General features: G+C 42.6%; 1 long non-coding RNA gene across 1 annotated transcript in view; it reads right to left on the bottom strand.

Moving 5' to 3' along the window:
- Positions 1-15,140, bottom strand: part of LOC103280199 (uncharacterized) — a 28,970-nt gene extending 13,830 nt beyond the window's left edge. Inside the window, exon 1 of the long non-coding RNA XR_010006812.1 lies at positions 14,800-15,140. This is a non-coding gene — a long non-coding RNA (uncharacterized LOC103280199). The remainder of the gene's footprint in view (positions 1-14,799) is intronic.
- Positions 15,141-24,249: the final 9,109 nt, after the last annotated feature.

The following is a 24,249-nucleotide window of genomic DNA, read 5'->3' as shown; positions in this document are numbered from 1 at the left end:
CGGCAAAGGAATTAGTTTCTTGTGAGAAAGGATGGGAAATGTGTGGAGTGGAATGGAACAGATGCTCTATTTAACAAAATAGATTTCACAGTCACAAAGGCTGCAAAGACTTTTCTGGGCTCCTTTTGCAGCTTCCTTTTTTGTGCATGTGTGCACAAAGTGAAGAATTCCCATCGTTATAATTATCCTTTGGCAGGGGTGGGGGGAAAGCTGAATGAAACTGTAGCAAATTTCATTAATTTTTCAATACATTTTGAATGCATTATTAGTGGCATGATTCAACATTTGTGAGAAGAAGGAAGTGAGACCTTCTTAGCTCAGTTTCACTACTTTCCTCTTGAATTACCAGCTGTATCATGGGACCTTTTTGTGAAGCAGAAAAAAACAATTGCCCTATAGACATTACCATGCTGTTAAGAGTAGATATAGTGTTATTATCTATGGCTATAGTAAAAATGGGATATTATTTCTATTCCCTGGGAATGGAAATCCTTCTAATTTCAATTAACATATTATATTCTTACCTGCTTTGTTCAATGAAATGTTTAGATAATTCAGATTTATGTTTTAAAGTATCAGAGATAGTGCCTACCTTCCTTTCTGTCCATCCTTGACTGGCATAAAAGCAAGTCTGGCTCTTGGTTTGAGAATGCCTTTCCAAGATGTCCCATAATGGCTCCTTTAGCCATGGGGGCTTCCATGTTGAGCAGTGGGATAATCTATTAGAATTGCATTTAGAGGATAAATGGAGGCAACAAGGAATTGGTAGAATGGAGTTACTCCTTTCACCAGAATAGGGAGTCTATCAAATGAAGCTTCCATTTCATCTAGATTGCAAGTACCCTGCTAACAACTAAATACTAAATACTGGAGCCCTCATTGGCACAGTGGGTTAAACCCTTGTGCTGACAGGACTGATGACTTGAAGGCTGGGTTGCTGACCTGAAGGTTGCTGGTTCAAATCCAACCTGGGGATAGCACGGATGAGCTCCCTCTATCAGCTCCAGTTCCATGTGGGGACATAAGAGAAGCCTCCCACAATGTGGGTAAAAACATCAAAACATCCAAGCGTCCCCTGGACAACATCCTTGCAGACAGACAATTCTCTCACACCAGAAGCGACTTGCAGTTTCTCAAGTCGCTCCTGACATGGAAAAAAAAACCTAAATATTATCCCCATATAGATTTGGACTTAAACATTAAAAGGTTTGTGTTTAACTCTATAAAAAGTCTTGCACACGGGAGCCTAGTCATCTTTCTTTGCCTTGTAGTCTCTCTGAAATTATCTCGGATTGGAAGAGTAATTAAGCATTCACACTCAGACAATCACACTCAGAAAAAATAGTCACATTCACACATTCATGCTTGCATCAAATAGGGGATTGTTATTAATGTTTCACACAAAAAATTCACATCCATGCATTCACTCTTACATTTTATATTGGATTATTCATATTTCACATGTTTTCTTTAGAAATAAAAGGGAGAAAAAAATCAAGGAAATCTTGGTTGAGTTCCTATTGAGACATACTGCACTGGCAATAGACTGTAGCATGACATATCCCTTTGTTTGACGGGGCATTTCATGATCAGAAGTTGCATCCTCTGAAAAGGGAGCGCTTGTATACAATAGCAAGCAATAAAAATACCCCAAGATAAAAATGCGAATATCTGGACAGAACCCGAGACACCATCATCAACACCTAGGACTTTCATAGAGCAAATAACTCTGCCAATCATGACAGGCCCAGAGATTATACTGTGACACTAATAACCTGTACAATGTTTGGTAGATGTGCTGGTTGCACAAGTACGTACCTTGACATTTATAGCTTCCAACCTCAGACCATGTTAATAAAGAGCCATGTTTAAACTTGGCTCCTAGAGAAATCCACGTTGGCATCAGACAGGATGCCAAGGAGAGGAAATTCCACAGAGTGCCACAGCAAACAAGGCCTTTGTGCAATTGATTATTTGTTTATTTTTATCTCACCTTTCTCCTAATATAGGGGCTCAAGATGGATAACACTAATCTAAAATTAAAATTAAAACTAAAATTAAAAAATAAAAATTTAAAAAACAAACTATTAATTTATACTATTAATTATTACCAATATTAAGTGCATTAAGACTGTATACCATGCTTAAAATCCTAATCAATTCACATATCAAAGCTCAACATTCATCAGTTTATAAATCCCTGAAGGCAGAGAAATATTTTGCCTGCTGACAAAAGGCAGACAGGAATGTGGCAGACACAACTGTTTGGAAAGAGAGCTCCAAAATGTGGAAACAGCTATTGATAAGGCTCTCTCCTTTGCTCCCACTAAATGAATGTCAAAGTCTGGGTGACTATGGGCTATATGCTGCTTAATGGTTTAGGTCTCTGTTACACGTGCTTACACTTGGAATATGGGTGAGAAACTGACAACCTTTTTGAGGCTGTGTAATTAGTTGTTATTTATTGCAATAAAGTCAGCTTTGACCCTCTGAATGTGAAGACCTTCCAGTCATCGACGGCCCTCCTCAGGTCCTGCAAACTCAGAGCTGTGGCTTTCTTGATTGAGTCTGTCTACCAGTAAATATGGCCTCTCCCTTTTCCCATTTTATCAAGCATTATGGTCATTTACTATGAGCCATATGATCTTATGGGACAGCCAAAGTAACATTCCTCAGTTTGGTCATTTTGGCTTCTGGGAAGAGATATATTTTATCTTGGACTATTTATTGGGTTAATAGGAGCACTGAGAAAATGCTAGAGGAAATAGGACTTGCAGAAGAACCCTGAGATATTTCGCCATATGAGGTAAAGAACAAGATAGCAATCCACCCTCCATTTCTTGTACAGAAGTAAATTGGATCGTTTATCTGGATGTCCTATTGTCAATCACCATTTGGCAAGCTAGCTAAGGAGGTGCATAGTAGATCTTATACATTACACACAGCTTTGTCTTCTAACAGAAAGGGATGGCCATAGGACTCAGAGAAAATATTGCATCCCTATCTGTTGCCTGAGATAATTGACTTATTTGCTCAATGGGGTAGCTGCTGGGTTTGCAAATCTGATATTATTGAGTTTTGTATCAGAAATTATTTATGGTGAATTAGAGTTGTTCCTAAAGAAATATCTACAGTACAAATCATGAAAGTTCAAGAAATAAGAAACCAGCCTGTTCCAGAGCACTATGGACATTCAAAGAACTTTTGATGTAGTGAAGCAAATATATACTGTCAGCACTGCAGTAGCTATACAAAACTTGTAACTTTGAAAACCTATAAATAGGTGAGGAAAAATAGGTATTTCAATAACTTCAAGAAAGAATCTAATATTGGTTCTCCTTGAAACTATCACAGCATGCCCAAATTGCTTACACTAACTTAGACTGACAATAAAGGGAGAGAAGTGATTGAGCAAAAAAATGGCATGCTACTATGCACCCAGTTTAAAAAAAAATCAGGTGCTATGCTCTCCAAACGTCACACACAGTAAATGGACCATAGCGATCTTTTCACATCAGATCACATTGGGTTAGTAGAAAACTGTAGTAAGACTGGCTCAAGACATTTCAGTGCCTGGAGCAAAGCAGGAGAATGGTTCTCCATCTCTCGAGCAAGGTGCATATTGTCACAAGACACTCAAACTATTTTGACACATAAGACAGTATTTCTCTGTGCCACTGGCAGCAAAAATATTTCACAATAATAATGTATGTAAGTAATCATTGTATATCATTTCTGGACAGTCTAAACCTGCTGCCTGAGGCAGCTACTACTGGCGCCATTCCTTGCACACATGTAACATGCTTGGATTGGGCCACAGAATAAACATGGCCCAGTGATGACATTCTAGACATGCTACGGTTTACTTTAGAACAGTGGCTCTCAACCTGTGGGTCCCCAGATGTTTTGGCCTTCAGTTCCCAGAAATCCTAACAGCTAGTAAACTGGCCGGGATTTCTGGGAGTTGTAGGCCAAAACACCTGGGGACCCACAAATTGAGAACCACTGCTCCAGAACAATGCTTCTTAATCTTTGGGTCCTGATGCCAAATGTTGGGGTCACAAAAAAATTGACAACAGTAAAAGGTTTCTGAACACCACCTAGATATTTGCACAAATCTGTTAGCAACAATGCACAGTACAATTTACAGTGAACTCTGTAGAAATTGTAGCAGCTGTCAGCTGTACTTCATAAAAAAGAAAATCAGCCTGGTTAGCAAGCCTTGCAAATGCTGATTTATATCAATAAATATGTTTTTATACCTATTGTATATACCTATGTACCCGGGGTGGCATAAACGTTTATTGTGTGGAAAGACGTAGTGAGTGGGAAAAGTTTAAGAAGCCTTGCTTTAGAATATAGCAGCTACCATTCTGCCATCATGTTGCCATGCCATTCTAGCTCATTGCTGTGGACATGTGATGCCATGTTGCATCTGTGCTGAGGATGTTCTGCATTCATCACTGTAAAAAAGAAATAGAAATAAGGGATTTTCCTGGAGAGCATGCTGGGTATGTCTTACCAAGCTGGCAGAGGTGATCTCTGGTGCGGCTTTGGTCTCTCAGCGGCTGGTAGTGCTGGGGGACTTTAACATTCATGCCGAGGCCACATTAACTGGTGCAGCTGAAGACTTCATGGCCGCCATGACGACCATGGGACTGTCCCAACTGATATCTGGTCCCACTCATCAAGCTGGACACACACTTGACCTGGTTTTTGTTGCGGCAGATGGTGAGGTCGGAGTGGAAGAGCAAAATATTCTTCCGTTGTCATGGTCCGATCACCACCTGATCAGTTTAAGACTCACTGTGACCTCAAACCTCCGCAGGGGTGGTGGACCCATTAAGATGGTCCGCCCCAGGAGACTGATGGATCCAGATGGATTCTTGAGGTCTCTTGGGGATCTTCCTGTCATGGAGGCTGACGATCCTGTCGATGCCTTGGTAGATCGCTACAATAGCGAGATGTCCAGGGCAATTGACATGATCGCCCCCGAACGTCCCCTCTCATTGCGAAGAGTCACTTCGGCTCCCTGGTTCACGGAGGAGCTGGCAGTGATGAAGCGCTCGAGGAGGGGACTAGAGTGCCACTGGCGGAAAACTCGTAGCGTTTCTGACCGAGCACGGGCTAGAGCCGCTATTAGGGCCTACTCCGCGGCTTTGCGGGCAGCCAGGAAGACCTTCACGACTGCCCGCATAGCGTCTGCAACTAACAGACCATCGGAGTTGTTTCGGGTCGTCGGGGAGCTCCTTCACCCTCCTGAGGGGGGAGGGGCACCCGAAGACTCGGCAACTCGGTGCAGCGAGTTCGCGCACCACTTTGCAGACAAAGTCGCTCAGACTCGCTTCGACTTGGATGCTAGTTTTGTTGCAGTGCCAAAAGAGGTAACTGAGGCACCTGTCTGTTCGAACTTGTGGGATTCGTTTCAGCTTGTTCGCCCGGATGACGTGGACAGGATCCTTGGGGCGGTGAGAGCGACCACTTGCTCTGCAGACCCTTGCCCCTCGTGGCTAATTAAATCGGCCAGAGGAGGGTTGGTAGAGTGGTTTGTGATGATAATTAATGCCTCTTTGGATCAAGGCAAATTTCCATCTGTCCTCAAACAGGCCATAGTGAGGCCTATATTGAAGAAGGCCTCCCTTGATTCGGCCATTCTAAACAACTACAGACCAATCTCGAACCTCCCTTTCTTGGGCAAGGTCCTGGAGCAGGTGGTTGCCTCGCAGCTCCAGGGTTTCCTGGATGACACCGATTTTCTGGATCCATCGCAGTCTGGCTTTAGACCTGGGCACAGTACTGAGACGGCTTTGGTCGCCTTGGTGGATGACCTCCGCAGGGAGCTGGACAGGGGGAGTGTGACCCTGCTGGTTCTCTTGGACATCTCAGCGGCTTTCGATACCATCGACCATGGTATCCTTCTGGGACGGCTCTCCGGGATGGGCCTTGGGGGCATGGCTCTGTCGTGGCTTCAGTCCTTCCTGGAGGGCCGTTCCCAGTTGGTGAAGCTGGGGGACACCTGCTCAGACCCCTGGCCTTTGACCTGTGGGGTCCCGCAAGGTTCCATTCTGTCCCCCATGCTTTTTAACATCTACATGAAACCGCTGGGAAAGGTCATCCGGAGTTTTGGAGTTCGGTGCCATCTCTACGCAGATGACACTCAACTCTACTACTCCTTTCCACCGAACTCCAAGGAAGCCCCCCAGATACTGAACCAGTGCTTGGCAGCTGTGATGGGCTGGATGAGGGCGAATAAGCTGAAGCTTAATCCCGACAAGACAGAGGTCCTCCAGGTCAGTCGTATGTCCGATCGGGGTATTGGGTGGCTACCTGTGCTTGACGGGGTCGCACTCCCCCTGAAGGCGCAGGTCCGCAGTTTGGGGGTCCTCCTGGACTCAGCACTGACACTTGATGCTCAGGTGTCGGCCGTGGCCGGGAGGGCCTTTGCACAATTAAAACTTGTGCGCCAACTGCGACCTTACCTCGTGAAGTCTGATCTGACCACGGTGGTCCATGCCTTAGTTACCTCTAGACTGGACTATTGCAATGCACTCTACGTGGGGCTGCCCTTGAAGACGGCCCGGAAACTCCAACTAGTTCAACGTTCGGCAGCCTTGCTTCTAACTGGAGCAAATTATAGGGAGCGGTCAACCCTCCTGCTTAAGGAGCTCCACTGGCTGCCGTTCACCTTCCGGACCCAATTCAAGGTGCACGTGATCACCTACAAAGCCCTGAACGGTTTGGGACCCTCCTACCTTAGGGATCGCCTCTCCCCCTACGAACCTGCACGATCTCTTCGTTCGTCGGGGGAGGCCCTCCTCTCGCTCCCACCTCCGTCACAAGCACGGTTGGTGGGGACGAGAGAGAGGGCCTTCTCCGTGGTGGCCCCCCGGCTCTGGAACTCGCTCCCCAGGGAAATCAGGCAAGCCCCCACCCTGGTAGCATTCAGAAAGAGCTTGAAAACCTGGCTCTTTACTCAAGCCTTTAGATAAAGATTGCTCATCCAGAAGCAATCTGAATCTGTGACCATTCTTGTACCGGTTTGCACCTTTTACCTTTGTCAACTCGATATAGACACAGGGTCTATTCCCATCCCAATTTGCGCTTCCAGAATTTGCAGCACTTTATCAGTCACCTTGTGTCTACAATATTTATATGGTGCACTTTACCCAGTCTACTTTTACAATCTCTCAGTTTTAATCCATGTTTTTATTAGTTCTTGTTTTTTATTGGCTAATGTTTTATTTTTATTTTTTTATTTTTTTATTGTGCAAGTTGTTGTCTATTGCTGTGTTTTATACTGCTACTGTTTTTATTCGGGCTTGGCCCCATGTAAGCCGCCCTGAGTCCCCTTCGGGGAGATAGAGGCGGGGTATAAAAATAAAGTTATTATTATTATTATTATTATTACCCAGTGTTCAGTCTCTTGGTTTGATTTGGTTTTCATTGGATGGAAATAGTCTGTAGATCTCATACTTTTTCATGATCTTCCCCAGTTTGGTTGCACAAAGGTCAAAAGAGCATGGTTTGCCTCTCTCCTACTATCTAAGGGCTTCTTATCTCTGCCTCATTCCTACATCTGAATGCCACTTTGTAGCTATATATTTGGGTGAGCAGGGTAGTCAAGTTCTAGATTGCTTTTCTGATCTATTTAATCAAATCGGTCCAATCATTTCTCTGCCCTCCAAATTCTGCTACACAGGTTTGGAGTAAAAGATAATCCTTCTGAACCCAAATCCTTGAAACTGGCTCAGTAAATTGCCGTTGCAGCAAAGTCTATCAGGATGTAAGGGAAAGCAGGCAGGCATAAACCTTTATGAGGCTGAGTATTATTCTCATGCGTTGTAGTTTTGTCAGGCCTTAAGAGGTTTATATTTGTACCTTAAACAGTGTGGATTTTATTTGCCAAGACAGCGAGGAAACATTTCCTGCTAGAATTGCCCTATTTTCTTCCAGTTCACTACAGATCTTCTCCATGCTGGTGTCTCTCTGGCTGCAGATGTTGCTTTCAGTTCTTTCACTAGATTAATTTCAGCAAGTTTGGTGGAGCAATTATCTTCAGATGATAAAGGCCAAAGTTAAGATCTGGAAGTATATTTGGGAAGCTGCAAAGAAAAAAACATGTGCTGACAGAAAACTCTGCCATACAACAGATAATACTTATCATCAAAAAGCAGACATCCAAGCAAGCAGGCTGCTTCTACATGTGATAACATGATCACACTGCAACAACTGAGTGGAGGATGTTGTCGTGCTGAAGGATATAATTTCTATAATAATGCTGGTTTTCTGTGAAAAACATTTATCCCAGATGAATAGTCCTTTGATACTGCTAAAGGGGCTTTCTTGGATCTGGGCTTTGTAATTAAAACAAAATTTGTTCTTGTGATTATCCAGGCAAAGTAGAATCTAAAACATTAATATAATTTCAAAGAAGTTGAAAACCTGCTGGCCAGTATTCTCACCCTGCCATGTATATTATTTACACAGCATTACAAGCAGAATCTCTCCCAGGAACTGTTGAAACCAGATGTCTTTTAGAGAGGACTGTATTCTAATACTAATTCTAAGAGGTAGAAGACGGTAACACAGCAGCCTTCCCTAAGATGAAGACTCTAGTATATGAAGGATTGCAGACCACATCATCTTTGCTGTAGTTGCAATCCAACACATCTAGAAATCAGCTGTTTGTGACAGGCAGAGAATGTAGGTCTCTCGCATACCTTCCAACATTTCATGGGTGAAAATCTGGACACGTGTGACCAAGCGACATTAAAGTGGGGTCAAGGTGACAAAGGTTATTCATCGAGTAGAACACACAAGCAAGGAGAGGCTGGAGTAGTTTGCTTTTTCTTCTGTAAGGACAAGACTTTTCCTTCTTCTTCTCTTCGCTTCCCTCTGCTGAGTTAACTGTGTAAAACTGTTTTTGCAATTTGAACTCATTTGAAGCCATTAAAGTAAGCTGAGGACAAGAGGGGAAGTGGGAGGAGGAAGAAATGGAGACAATTAAAGATCAGCTTAAAACTGGAATGAACGAAAATTATCTGGGACTGTCTCTCAGATTGGGATGGCTGGAGGGTATGTTCTCAAATTATGTAAACTTTATAGCCTTCTTCTTGTAAACACCCTCAACTTTCTGCATTTTTGTTGTTATGTGTATTTATCATGGTCTTCACTTCTGAGTTCTGCATAAAAAATTCAGTTTCCGCCCACACAACAGATTTTGTTCAGCTGCAGGGTCACAAAAATAGCAAGTATAGTCATTTCATCTCCCTTTGGCCCAAAAAATCAAAATGGTTTTGGATATATTGTCTCTTTTTGCTCTTTCTCACCTACTTGGTGCATTATGTTATATAGTATTGTATTGTGAACTTGTAACCCCATCCATACAGCACACAGTTCCTACACAAATGCTACTCAAATTGGTTGTGTGTGCAAGGGTGAACAACATCTTCTTACACCAACCAAAATTTTATTTTAATTATCGTATCAGAAGCGAATTGAGAATAAAGTCATCATGACTAGAGAAACCACAAAGTTAAAAGCTTGGCATTATACTAAATTTCCTTTGACCAGAAGCTGACCACTTGGAGTGATTCTGGTGTTGCTGTAACCAAAAAGGCTCACTCAGGGTGTTGGGATAACCAAAGGCTACCACTTCTTTATTGGTTACAACTGAAAACAGAGTTGGCAGTCGTACCTGGTTCCTGAATCAAAGTATCAGACAGCCCGCTGCTGACTGTTGCACCCAAGGAGACGACAGGGGGTGCAATGCAGGTTCCCACTCTTTCTGGCTTGGAATACCTGCACCACCACACCCCCTAACAACCATATGGCAGACCACCGGGGAAGGGGGGGAACAAACATACCAGATCCAGGACCCATGCCAACTGCCTGCAAGTTGTGATGAAGATACCCTAAGACTTCATAACATTCAACCAGGTCAAGTGTTTGATAGAGTAGGTTTATCATAGAACTCAGTCATACTGCATTTTGAAATCAAATGGATGATTTTCCTACCTTCACCACACTGTTAAATCTATTCATTTTACTCAGTTGTAATTGGCAAGAAATCTGTGGAAGTCGATGCATTATCTATTGTTTCAAGCAAGCTCATCATATGGATGAGGTCCAGAGTTGTGATTCACCACCCTCTATGGCTAATGTGGGTGGCAGTGGGGCAACAGCGGAACAATCTTGGTGCCCTGGCCGCCAGCTGACACCTCCCCATCCCATGTGGGAAAGTGTCATCGCCCGGCTCATGTCTGCTAAAGCCCCATTGTTTCTTACTGAACATGGGGAGGCTTCTGTGTTGGCGGTGGCAGCACCCCACACAGTGCTGCCCCAGTCCACCCATGGAGCCCCACCAGAAGTCACCCTATGTTATCTGATGGTCAGCTTGGAGGTCCATGGGTGAACTGGGGCAGAAGCATCCTAGGATGCTTTACTTGCCCCAGGTGATAAGGCTGAAGGTCATAACTACATTTTCATTGGAAACATTGCATCCATGGTTGTACTAGACCATAAGATCGTTCTTTCCACCCATATTTAAGTTATGAAAGAGAGTATAGAGTGGAGAGGGAAAAAATAAAAGATTTGGTTACAATTGTCTGTTGGCTAAGAAGCTTTTTTTTTTTTTTGCAAAAGAATGAACTTCAGCTGTGATTCTCCATGTATATGCATGAGGTAGAGATATGGCATTTGTATTGAAGAAGCAGCTTCAGTCAGATGTGTTTGAATTCAAGATGTCGGACACAAAAATTGATAATTATGCTAATTAGTACAAAGTAATTTGTTCTACAGCCACGCCAACAAGTGTGGGAAGAATGGAAAGGGCAGCACATTTGTCTAGATAAAGAGGGCATATTTATGAGTTTGCCTCCTAAAGATAAAAGCATGTCATTAAAGCTGTTCATCATATTATTGTTTTGTCTGGTGTGTTGTAGCAAGTGAATGGTCCAATGAATATAATCAAGAGAGTTCCTTGTGCTGATAAGAGATTCTGTGCGTGTGTCTTTGTGTGTGTATATCTGGCCAGGCAACAGATAGGAGTCTAAGCAAATATTATATTATTACAATTTATTTTCCTTGATAAAATGTGTTTCTGACACAAATATAATTCCAGGCCATTTAATAACTAAAAGGTATTGTATCATTTTTTTTTCACCACTGGGCTCTGAAGAAAAAAAGTATCTTCTCCTAAGAAAATCTCAAGGTCATGTAAAAATGATTGTTCATTTGCAGGCACGGCGTACATGTGTACAAATCTGGAATATGGATACTAGTGACCCTGATTTTAAAATGTTCAGCAGATACAATGGTAATAGTGATGAGAGTGATTTTAATGGGGAATGGCTCAGATATCTTTTTCTAGGCACCCCATTAACTGCTCTTAAAGCCGAAAGTAATTTGTATAACCAATCCTGACCAGTGTGGGGGATGTGCCTGAAACTTGGTGGACACATCTTTAAGTAGTAGAGCAGAAGGAGGAAAAGTCCAAGATCAGACATGCAAACTGGGGGTCCCCACACTCACCCAACCACACTATACAACTCATTATTTCCACAGTTTGGAAAATATCAACCCAAACAGGAAATGAAACACTGGAGCAATAAAAGTAGGTCTAGGATGACATTAGAATCTGAATTACATAATAAAGACCCAAAAAGGAAGGTGGAAATTTCCGTTAGGAGCTGCATTTTAAGCTATGTCAGTTCCCAAGGCAGGGCGTCCAACAAGATAAAATTAGAAAATCATAACAAAAACATCATGACAGGGTATATATAAATTTGTCCTCAGTGTTAAATATGACAGTAAAAGATTTGTTGTGCTAAGCAATCTCTTTCTATAAGGAACCATGTTTGAAACAGGATTGGATGCTATCCCATGTCTTTTCAGGGGGATATAATTGAGTATGTCCTCGGATTCCCTTTTGTATTTTATTTTTGCTTTGGAACCACCTGACTTCCTTCCATTCCATCTTTTTTTTCTCCTCAACCCATTTAGGCATGATTTGAGAACTTTTTGCAATCTCCATTCAGTAGCCATGCAAAATGTGTATCACAGGTTTTAGCTACTGACAGGTTTAGCTACTGACTGATTTTTTGAAACTTCCTTAAACTTTTTGTACTGTAATAAAGTTGTTGTTTTTGAGTGCAGTCAAATCATTCCTGACTTATAATAACACCAGTGTGAACCTATTGCACAATTTTCTTGGCAAGATTTGTACAGAGGGGGTTGGTTTGCCATTGTTCTCCTCTGAGGCTTCTCCACTTACAGTGGTTCCCAACCTTTGGGCCTCCAGGTGTTTTGGACTTCAACTCTGAGAAATCCCAGCCAGCTTACCAGCTGCTAGGAAGTGTGGGGGCTAAAGTCCAAAACACCTGGAGGCCCAAAGGTTGGGAACCACTGACTTAATGGGAAACTCTAATTTTGTTCTAAATTCCAAATTTCAAATGGTGAAGAACTCCTATAAAAGCTTTTCAGATTATCCTTTTTCATTGGAACAATGGAGTAACAACAGAAAAAGATAGGGCTAACCTGCATCCTTTCAATGTGTGTTCATATAGCCCTATCTTAAATATCTGAAATGGGCTATTAAGTAACCAATCCTGTAAGGCTGAACTTCCATATCCCAAAAAACATACAATGAGCTAAACAATTTAATTTCCATTAAAAAAATACTTTACATGTAAATTGAAACAGAAACCACATGTTGACAAACCAAAACAGAAATGTGGTAATATTTATTTTAGCTTTGGAGATGATTCTCATAAACCCTATCTTGAAAAGTACAAGAGGGAGGCATAATTGACTCAGACTGTTACATTCAATAACTTGGCAAAAGCCAATGCAGATACATTTCTCTTGAATACACAAGAGATTGTTCTTTGCAATTTGGGAACTGGGAGACGTTGTGCCCGCAGCCAGCCACTCATACTACTACAGGTTGAGTATCCTTTATCCAAAAGGCTTTGGAACAGAAGTGTCTTGGATTTTGGATTTTTTTTACATTTTGAAATACCCATATTTGCATGGATATACATGATGAAGTATCTTGGAGATAGAACCTAAGTGAAACATAATATTCAACTATATTTCATATACACCTTATACAAATAGCATAAAGGTAATTTTTAGAGAATATTTTAAAATAATTTTGTACATGAAACAAAGTACACTGAAAGTGTCCCTATCTCAGTCACTGATGCAGACAATTTTGGAATATTTTGGATTTGGGAATTCTGGATAAGGGATGCTTAACCTATATAACTCAATTTATTAGCTAGTTACAGCAGCTCCATCCAGAGTGAAAGGCTGTTTCCATGACTAGACAAAAGGCCCAACCGTTCAGTAATGGTTTGATGACTCTACCTAATTTTGATGGCTGCAAAATGCAATAAATGTGATATCATTGGACTTTCCAGCTGCATAGTTTCAGCCAAGAAGCTGGGGGGGAGGAGGGCATAGTTCCTTTCATTATGATGCTAAAATAAAATATGTAAAAATAAAAACCCACAGTGGAGTGGAAATCTATTTCTCTTTATAATGACCATTTGCAGAGGCTGTATTGCATGCTATATTTACATCACCTTCAGCATAAATCACAATGCCATAAGAGTCCTGTGCTCTCTCACAGACTGCATTTTGATTTCACCTAACATGTACCATGCCAAGATGAATAGCCTGCATTATTGCAAAAAATCACCTGTTTCCTGGAAACTATAATTTGCTGGACCTGTCCTTGTACTTGGCAGACGTATAATGCTTTTAATAATCTCCTCTTCCCTAAGTGATGTGTTTGCATCAAGACAATTGGATTGATATGAAAAGAGTTAGAAGGATGTTTTATTTTTTATACTTATTTTGATTTTGTTCTTTTGGTGCCATCTAGAGGCCTTGTCATCGTACTCAGGAATGCTGTAAAAATATGCCCCTTAACTGTTCCCCAAATATTTTCGTTATATATTTTTTTAAGAATACAATTATAATCTGAAGCAATTATTCTAGGAATGCTTTCACCACCTATTCCCTGCACTGAGGGATGGCTCAAGTTATGCTCCTGCCTGAGGCAGTACAGCAAATGTTAGCCCCTCTCTATCTAAGCATAGTACACACAGCATCCAAAGCTAAGCAAGTCACTTTTGGCACAAGGCATAGGGGAACCCACCACTAACACTCCCCAGATCTAGCAGTAAAAATGTCATAATAACAAGCTAAGCTTCTAACCATTTGCTGCCCGTTCGTGACACCCACAAACAGAATATATGAACATAACTATTTACTACAAATTCCAGAATCCTCCAGTTAGTATCTGCCAGTTGTGGTTCAAAAAAGTAACTTTACCAAGCTGTCTCACAATATGATGCCCAGCATAGTCACCTGATTCAAGGGGAAAAGTGGTCCTGCATATATGGATAGTTCCCGACCTATTTCCATCGAGCTGAATTTTTATCTAACAAGAGTAAAAAAACATAACATTGACTGGAATTCTCTATGCCAGTTATGAATATATAACCTAGAGCTGTGCACTCCTAACTGTTATGTGTTCAAATAATTACATACCCCATAGTAGTGTAAAGGTAAAGTTAAAGGTTTTCCCCTGACATTAAGCCTAGTCGTGTCTGACTCTGGAGGTTGCTGCTCATCTCCATTTCTAAGCCGAAGAGTTGGCCATTACCTCCCTGCTGGAATGGTACCTGTTGATCTACTTACATTTTCATGTTTTCAAACTATTTAGGTTGGCAGAAGCTGGAGCTAACAGCAGGAGCTCACCCCACTCCCTGGATTCAAACCACTAACCTTTCAGTCAGTAAGTTCAGCAGCTTAGCAGTTTAACCCACTGCACCACTGGAGGCTCCTCATATTAGTGTAGGGACTGAGAAAGTCCTCCAAATCTTACTTACCATACAGCAGCCACTGTGACCAATGCCAATTATTCTCCTGCCAATCAGGAAGCAGCTGGTTGATGGTCCCACCCACCAGCCAGCTGCAGTCCCATCACACAAGTCATCTCTGGCATGAGAACTAATTGTGACCAGGATGCTGCTTCTGCCTGTTTCTCCAGAGATTACTTATGAAAAGGAGAGAACATGGGAAGTTGACTACTTCCTGAACAACAAGGGAACAGACCCTCCAGTGATTGCAGTAGCTACTTCATGGTACAGTGTTCCCTCACTACTTTGCGGTTCACTTTTCGCGGATTTGCTGTTTCGCGGTTTTTCAATAAACTCTAAAAGATTATTATAAATCATAAAAAATACAATTTACAGCCTAAGAAAAGGAGGAAAGAGAAGCCAAAGGGAGATGAAAGGAGCCCAAGCGGCAACGGGAGGAGAAGGAGGTGATTTATCAACACACAATTGGTTGATAAAGACTTAAAATAGTGTATCTATATATATAAAAGAGTGATGGAATCAGGGCACCGGACAAAACAACAAAACTACAGGCCCCCCAACCTCGAAATTTGACAACACAGCCCATCATCCACAGCTCTAGGTTGATACAACAAAAAGAAAAGAAAAATAAAGTCCTAATTAGAGGGAAAGGAATAATTGTTTTTATCCAATTGATGCCAGTTAGAGGGCTAATCTCTGCCCACTTGGTCTCCTAGCAACCTACTCAGCCCAGGGGACAGGCACAGTTAGGCCTCAGGCTTCTTCCACACTGCCTATAAAATACAGATTATCTGATTTTCACTGGATTATATGGCAGTGTAGACTCAAGGCCCTTCCACACAGCTATATTACCCATTTATAATCTTATATTATCTGCTTTGAACTGGATTATCTTGAGTCCACACTGGCAGATAATTCACTTCAGTGTGCATTTTATACAGCTGTGTAGAAGGGGCCTCATATAATCCAGTTCTAAGCAGATAATATAAGATTATAAATATACAGTAGAGTCTCACTTATCCAACATAAACAGGCCGGCAGAACGTTGGATAAGTGAATATGTTGGATAATAAGAAGGAATTAAGGAAAAGCCTATTAAACATCAAATTACGTAATGATTATACAAATTAAGCACCAAACATGTTATACAACAAATTAGACAGAAAAAGTAGTTCAAAACTCAGTAATGCTATGTTGTAATTACTGTATTTAGAAATTTAGCTCCAAAATATCACAATGAATTTAAAACATTCATTACAAAGACATTGACTACTAAAAGACAGACTGCGTTGGATAATCCAGAACACTGGATAAGCGATTGTTGGATAAGTGAGATTCTACTGTAATATGAAATAATTACTGTGGTAATCCAGTCCAACCCAATTCTGCCATGGAGGACACAATCCAAGCACACCCAACAGATGGCCACCCAGCCTCTCAATAAGAAGAAGAAGAAGAAGAAGAAGAAGAAGAAGAAGAAGAAGAAGATGATGATGATGATGATGATGATGATGATGATGATGATGATGATCATACAATCCTAAGGTTAGCAGATATCCCTAAGGATCATCCAGTTCAACTTCTACCATGCAGGAAGACACAAACCAAGCACTCCTGACAGATGGCCATCCAAGATCTGCACAATGATAATACAAATCGAATCATAGAATCAGACAGTTAGGAGAGACCCCTAAAGGCCATGCAGCCCAACCCAACTCTGCGATTGGACGATACAACCCAAGCACTGCCAACAGATGGCCAGCCAGCCTCTCAATAATAATAATAATAATAATAATAATAATAATAATAATAATAATAATAATAAGAAGAAGAAGAAGAAGAAGAAGAAGATCATAGAATCCTAAGGTTAGCAGATATCCCTAAGGATCATCCAGTTCAACTTCCTTCTACCATGCAGGAAGACACAAACCAAGCACTCCTGACAGATGGCCATCCAAGATCTGCACAATAATAATACAAATCGAATCATAGAATCAGACAGTTAGGAGAGACCCCTAAAGGCCATGCAGCCCAACCCAACTCTGCCATTGGACGATACAATCCAAGCACTCCCAACAGATGGCCAGCCAGCCTCTCAATAATAATAATAATAATAATAATAATAATAATAATAATAATAATAAGAAGAAGAAGAAGAAGAAGAAGAAGAAGAAGAAGAATATCATAGAATCCTAAGGTTAGCAGATATCCCTAAGGATCATCCAGTTCAACTTCCTTCTACCATGCAGGAGGACACAATCCAACCACTCCTGACAGATGACCATCCAATATCTGCACAATAATAATACACATCGAATCATAGCATCAGACAGTTAGGAGACATCCTTAAAGGCTATCCAGTCCAACCCAATTCTGTCATGCAGGACACAATCCAAGCACTCCCAACAGATGGCCACCCAGCCTCTCAATACTACTACTAATAATAATAATAACAACAACAACAACATACAATCCTAAGGTTTGTAGTGACCCCTAAGGATAATCCAAATCAACTTCCTTCTACCATGCAGGAGGACACAATCCAAGCACTCCTGTCAGATGGCTATCCAGCCTCTACATAATGATGATGACGACGATGATGATGATGATGATGATGATGATGATGATGATGATGATGATAGCATAGAATCCAAGAGTTTGGAGAGACCCTTAAGGGCCATCCAGCCCAACCCTTTCTACTATGCAGCAGGACACAATCCAAGCATTCACAACACATGGACAACGTATAAATACTATACAATACTACACAGGGACATAGACCCCCCTCTACCCTCACCACTTTCACAGTACACAAACAACCAAATGCATACTAAACATAAAGACAACCATACAACAATACCACCACTACCTCAACAATTTCTCACCAACACTACCGGACAACGCCACAGCAACGCGTGGCCGGGCACAGCTAGTAACTACTAAAATAATGTATAAATATTAAAATTAATATAGTGAAAATACTTCGTGGATTTTCACTTATTGCGGGTGGTCCTGGAACCTAACCCCAGCGATAAGTGAGGGAACACTGTAAATAGAGATTGGGAGGATTAGGTAGGAATCCATGCAGATGAACATATTTGCATAAATTCCATACAGGATTCCAACAATTTCCTTGACTGCTGGATTTTAAAGTGAACACTTATTAATTACAGTCCAATTCCTCAGATACACTGAGGGCCCTTCCAGACAGACCCAAAATGTGGGACCTGTCTTGATTTTACCTGAGGTGTTAGCTATCCCTCTAACACTCCAGAAGACAGGAGCAGAATTCAAAACGATCTTAAACAGATTAGAGAGATGGGCCGAAACTAACAAAATGAAGTTCAACAGGGACAAATGCAAGATACTTCACTTCGGCAGAAAAAATGAAATGCAAAGATACAGAATGGGGGACGATGCCTGGCTTGACCAAAGCTGACTTGAGAATTTTACTAGGCTTGCAATAAGCATTTCCATCTGTGCAGTCAGTTGATAGCAACAGAATAGGGTCTTCATCACAAAGGCAGGAGTGAAGTGTGGGAAAGTGTTGGGAAAAGCGGGGAAACCATCTTACCTCATTCTCTCCTGGCATCCCACGACCTTTCCCTGTCTTCAACAACAAGCTGAACATGAGCCAACAATGTGATGCAGCAGCTAAAAAAGCCAAAGGGATTTTGTGATGCATCAAAAAGAGTATAGTTTCTATCGAGGGAAGACTTGTTGCCTCTCTATTCTGCGTTAGTTAGATCTCACCCAGGGCCGGCCCCACCATAGAGGCCACGTGACGCCGCCGCCTCGGGCGCAGGTCCCGGGGGGCGCCGTCAGGCTGGGCGGGAGGCGGGGCACCGCTCTGACGGTGCCCTGCTGCCCGACCAGTGCACCCTGGCCTTGTGGCTCCCTCTTTCGCCGCCCGGGAAGGGGAGGAGGGATCCCATCCTCCCCTCCCCGGGCGGCAAAGCCTCCTTCTTTCGCCGCCCGGGAAGGGGAGGAGGCATCCCCTCCTCCCCTCCCCGGGCGGTGAAGCCTCCCTCTTTCCAACCCTGGCCGCGCCTCCCACGCTGCGTGGGAGGCGGGGCCAGGGTGAATAGCATGGGAGGCGGGGCCAACCCTGGCCCCGCCTCCCACCCAGCGTGCCCTGGCCCCGCCTCCCACGCAGCGTGGGAGGCGGGGCCAGGGCATGCTGGGTGGGAGGCGGGGCCAGGGCGCAGGAGGCGGGGCCGGCGGGGGGCGCTTTTCAGCACCCCCGCTTAATATTTAAATTTATCTCCGACCGGCCCTGATCTCACCTGAAGTATGTGTCAAATTCTGGGCACCACAGTTCAAAAGAGTTATTGACAAGCTGGAAAGTGTCCAGAGGAGGGAGACTAAAATGATGAAAGTTCTGGAGATCATGCCCTATTAGGAGTGTCTTAAAGAGCTGGACATGCTTAGCCTGCAGAAAAGGCGGCTAAGAGGATACATGATGGCCATGTATAAATCATAGAATCATAGAATCATAGAATAGTAGAGTTGGAAGAGACCACATGGGCCATCTAGTCCAACCCCCTGCTAAGAAGCAGGAAATCGCATTCAAAGCACCCCCGACAGATGGCCATCCAGCCTCTGCTTAAAAGCCTCCAAGGAAGGAGCCTCCACCACGGCCCCGGGGAGAGAGTTCCACTGTCGAACAGCCCTCACAGTGAGGAAGTTCTTCCTGATGTTCAGGTGGAATCTCCTTTCCTGTAGTTTGAAGCCATTGTTCCGTGTCCTAGTCTGCAGGGCAGCAGAAAACAAGCTTGCTCCCTCTTCCCTATGACTTCCCTTCACATATTTGTACATGGCTATCATGTCTCCTCTCAGCCTTTTCTTCTGCAGGCTAAACATGCCCAGCTCTTTAAGCCGCTCCTCATAGGGCTTGTTCTCCAGACCCTTAATCATTTTAGTCGCCCTCCTCTGGACGCTTTCCAGCTTGTCAACATCTCCCTTCAACTGTGGTGCCCAAAATTGGACACAGTATTCCAGGTGTGGTCTGACCAAGGCAGAATAGAGGGGGAGCATAACTTCCCTGGATCTAGACGCTAATATGTGAAAGGATATCATTTGAGTGGTCTCAGTGGAAAGCTGTAGAATAATAATAATAATAATAATAATAATAATAATAATAATAATCTTTATTTATATCCCGCCCCCTTTCCCCAGGGGGAGTTAGGGTGGCTCACAGTACGAAAAACAGTATACATGGTATCAATCACACTCAAAGTCAAGGATTAAATCAAACAGGGCGGGTCACAGAAGTTAACATTAAAATCCAACAGCTCTAGATGGCCACTGGAGCAGTTTATATCATTTTTTCTAGGTACCAGTCTTGCCTTGTTGATTTGTCACCTCCTTAAATGGGTATTGTAAGCTGCATGTCTCAGAGTTCTGAGCCTTTGTGCTGTGGTTCTGAGCAGATGCAGTTGTATTTGAGAAATTGACTATAAAATAGATTGGATAAAATTAGAGGCATTAAGTATTTGTAGCAATCAGTGGATTTTCAATGTGGTGTGATGCTTGGAAATCCAGGATGCACAGTTGCACAGTAGTGTTAATAACGTGAATTTGTTGTATGGATTGCTCCACGTTAAATTGCTTCTCTTGGAATCCTCTTGGAGCAGCAATTCACCTTCCAAATAGGCTGTTTCACATGAACAAACTTTTTTATTCAAAACGAGGAATGAACCTCCGTGGACATATATCTCATGGACATAAATACAATTCAGTGTTTCAGTGTCTGCCATTAGTACAAACATTTTTTTTAATGCAGCAAAAATTTGCTGGGGAAAATATATATATATATAAGTGCTTATTATTACAAATCTTCACCCCCTGGAAAACAATGTTCCAGAAAGTGCTAATTTCTCTACTTCAGCAAAGGATTAAATGTCACCATAAATTATTCCCCTCTACCTGAAAGTTAATGGCTGAAGCTTACTAACCAAAAAAAAAAAAAAAAAGGTTGGCTGAAGGCACTGCTGCTAAGATGAGTCTCACCTTGTCTACAGCACCCAAGGATATATCTGAAAAACTGCCATAATAGGCAGTAACTTAAGATTTTGCTAAATATAACCTTAGCAGTAGAAAACACCCCTGACCTCATCCACCCACCCCACACGTGCAGATACAAAAATATCATTTCATCTGTTTTATATTCAGCATTGATCAGCTTCTACATACACTCCAGCTGTTCTGATTTGGCTGGGACAGTCTCAATTGTCTATCTTCCCACTCTTCCCCCTGTTTATATATCTCTACTCCCTCCATTGACACTTCTTGTCTTTAGGTTGCTGTACGCTGAGTTCAAAGTGCAAGAGTAATTTGCACACAATTAATCCAGACATGGAGAGAGGAGGGGACAGAATTTTGTACTTTCCAGTAGCCTCAATCTAAAGCAAACTGCTGCAGCCTCTCCTAGCTTGTGTGTTCTTCTGCTTTAATAGTTTTTGCTGACTTGACCAAGCCACACATGTCCTGGTTTACATATGAGAAATGTTGGAGAGTATGCTTCTATAGCAGGCATGGGCAAACTAAAGCCCACTGACTGGACACAATCATTTGAGTGCTTAAGTCCAGCCCTCCTATTTTCCCTGTCCTCTGGACATAAGGACACAGCAAGGCCCGAGGAAGGGGAGCAACAGCTCAAGAACAGACTGAGGAAGGGGAGTAACAGCTGAAGTGGCAACGAAGCTATTCAGCTGTTGCCTCCCTGCCTTGCCTTTCTCTCCGCCGGATGGGCTAGGCAGCCGTCCTTCAGCCAAGAGAATGGCCCGAGAAAGCAAGGGCAATGGCTGAAGTGGCAGCAAAGCTGATTCAGTTGGTGTTTCCCTGCCTTGCCCTTCCCTTGGCAGAGAAAACGGACCCGGGGAGGAAGGCAGGCAGCAGCCAAAGGGGCTCACACAGCCTGAGGATGACTCATCCCCTCCAGTAGCCAGTTCCCATTTGAACAAATGGAGTAAGTGGAGGGACACAGTAAATTTAATCAGATCCCACCTGAAAAATGACACTGTATCTGTGGCACCCCTGAAGTTGAAAATTTGAACTACATATTACATAACTGCTGTCTGTACGAAAAAGGTAGGAAACAACATTTATGGCAATTTAACTGTAATAAAACAAGCTGGGATACATTAGCCAAAACCACATTTTACTAGCTGGTTCTAACCCCATCTTGACAAAAAAAAATTGTTCTGTATCTTTATAAAGCATCAAAAAGGAGATTAGAGTATATCAATTAGATTGTCATACAGTGAAAGAGGGATGAGAACCTGATGTTCATACTTAGGATTAAGGTATATTTGGGTACCAGTTGGCCTCCTCCGCCTTCTTCTACTGAGGTCCTCCTGGTCAGTTATAGGGCCGAACAGAGTATAGGGTTACAGCCTGTGTTGGACGGGGCCGCACTCCCCCTGAAGACACAGGTTCGCAGTCTGGGTGTCCTCCTGGACTCATCGCTGAGCCTGGAACCCCAGGTCTCAGCGGTGGCCAGGGGAGCATTTGCACAACTAAGACTTGTGCGCCAGCTGCGCCCGTACCTTGGGAAGTCTGACTTGGCCACGGTGGTCCACACTCTGGTTACATCCCGTTTGGATTACTGCAATGCTCTCTATGTGGGGTTGCCTTTGAAGATGGCCCGGAAGCTCCAATTAGTACAAAGGGTGGCAGCCAGATTATTAACCGGGGCGGCTTACATGGAGCGTACTACTCCCCTGCTAAGCCAGCTCCACTGGCTGCCGATATGCTACCGAGCCCAATTCAAAGTGCTGGTTTTGACCTATAAAGCCCTAAACGGTGCTGGCCCAATCTACTTGTCCGAACGTATCTCCTCCTATGAGCCAGCAAGATCCCTAATATCATCTGGAGAGGCCTTGCTCTGGGTCCCACCTGCCTCAGAAGCGCGGCTGGTGCGAACGAGGGACAGGGCCTTCTCGGTGGTGGCTCCCTGGCTGTGGAACACCCTCCCCAGAGATATCCGACAAGTCCCAACCCTCTTGGGCTTCAGAAGAGCCCTAAAAACATGGCTATGTGCCCAGGCTTTCAAGGAATTAATGATAAAGACGACACAGATGGACCTATGGATACAGCACAAGGTTTTCTGGATGAACGGATCTGATCAAATGTTTTAAATTTATATATTGTAATTTTATATTGTATTTAATAGTTTTAATGGATTTTATGTATTGTTTGATATTGTTTTTGTGTGGGCATCAAATCGTTGCCATTGTTGTAAGCCGCCCTGAGTCCCTTCGGGTGAGAAGAGTGGGATACAAATGTTGGAAATAAATAAATAAATAATAATAAATAAATATATTTATATCTATATTTTTATTACACTAGATGTATACTGTTTGTTGTGTTTATATTGTGTATTTTGATAAGGCAAATTGGCTGCTCAATAAAAATTGCTTCACTTTGTTTTGTTTCCTAGACACTTCCTTTCTGGCCACATTCATGTTTACCGTGAAGGAAAATAAAGGTAATAAAAATTTCCTTTATCTAGAGATTTCTGTTATTTTACTTCCTGAGACCTAGATTGCTATCACAACAGTGGCCAGGTGCTGGGGGAGCCCTGGGAATTTTGCATTTGTGGGAAGCATAGCATAGTGGTTTGGGCATTGGACTATGATTCTGGAGAACAGGTTTCAAATCCCGGCTCAGCCATGAAATCCTGTGGGATGACCTCGGGCAATTCACACAATCTTAGCCTTAGAAAATTCCATGATAGGTTTGTTTTAAGGATTCCACAGGTCAGAAACAGTTTAAAGCATTGGTTTTCAAAAGAGAAATGTTTTTGACCTACAACTCTCAGAAAACCCAGCCAGTTTACCAGCTGTTGGGATTTCTGGAAGTTGAAGGCCAAAAACATCTGGGGACCCACGGGTTGAAGACCACTGGCTTACAGACACACAACAAGAACCAGAAAGAATATGGAAAGTTATTCTGTAGACTCCCAAAATCCTACAGTCAGCAGGATTATCCCAGGCTGATTGAGGGATTCTGTGAGTTTACATTCAAAATATATTTTTCAAGTTCAATTTTCCATGATTCCCAAATCCATATTAGAGAATGAACCATTCTGGAAAACCATGTTGCCATAGTAAATGGCAAAGGTGTCTCCTGAGACTACTTCCCAACTGCTTACTGACCACATCATAAAGTATAAAATTAAATGCAGTTAAGAGCCATGGAGTGACTGATTAACCATAATTTGTTTTCTTTATTGTAAGTCCATTGTCTGCATGCTACCAGCTGTGAAATTGTGCAATAAGCCATAATTAAACGGTGAAAGAGAGTAAACAGAACTAGTTAAACGTGATTTGGTGCAGTAAGAAACACAAGG

This window comes from Anolis carolinensis, chromosome 1 (assembly GCF_035594765.1).
Source record: "Anolis carolinensis isolate JA03-04 chromosome 1, rAnoCar3.1.pri, whole genome shotgun sequence".
In the NCBI taxonomy this organism is placed as follows: domain Eukaryota; kingdom Metazoa; phylum Chordata; class Lepidosauria; order Squamata; family Dactyloidae; genus Anolis; species Anolis carolinensis.
Note: the sequence above shows the minus strand (reverse complement) of the source record. Positions and strands in the feature narration are given on the sequence as shown.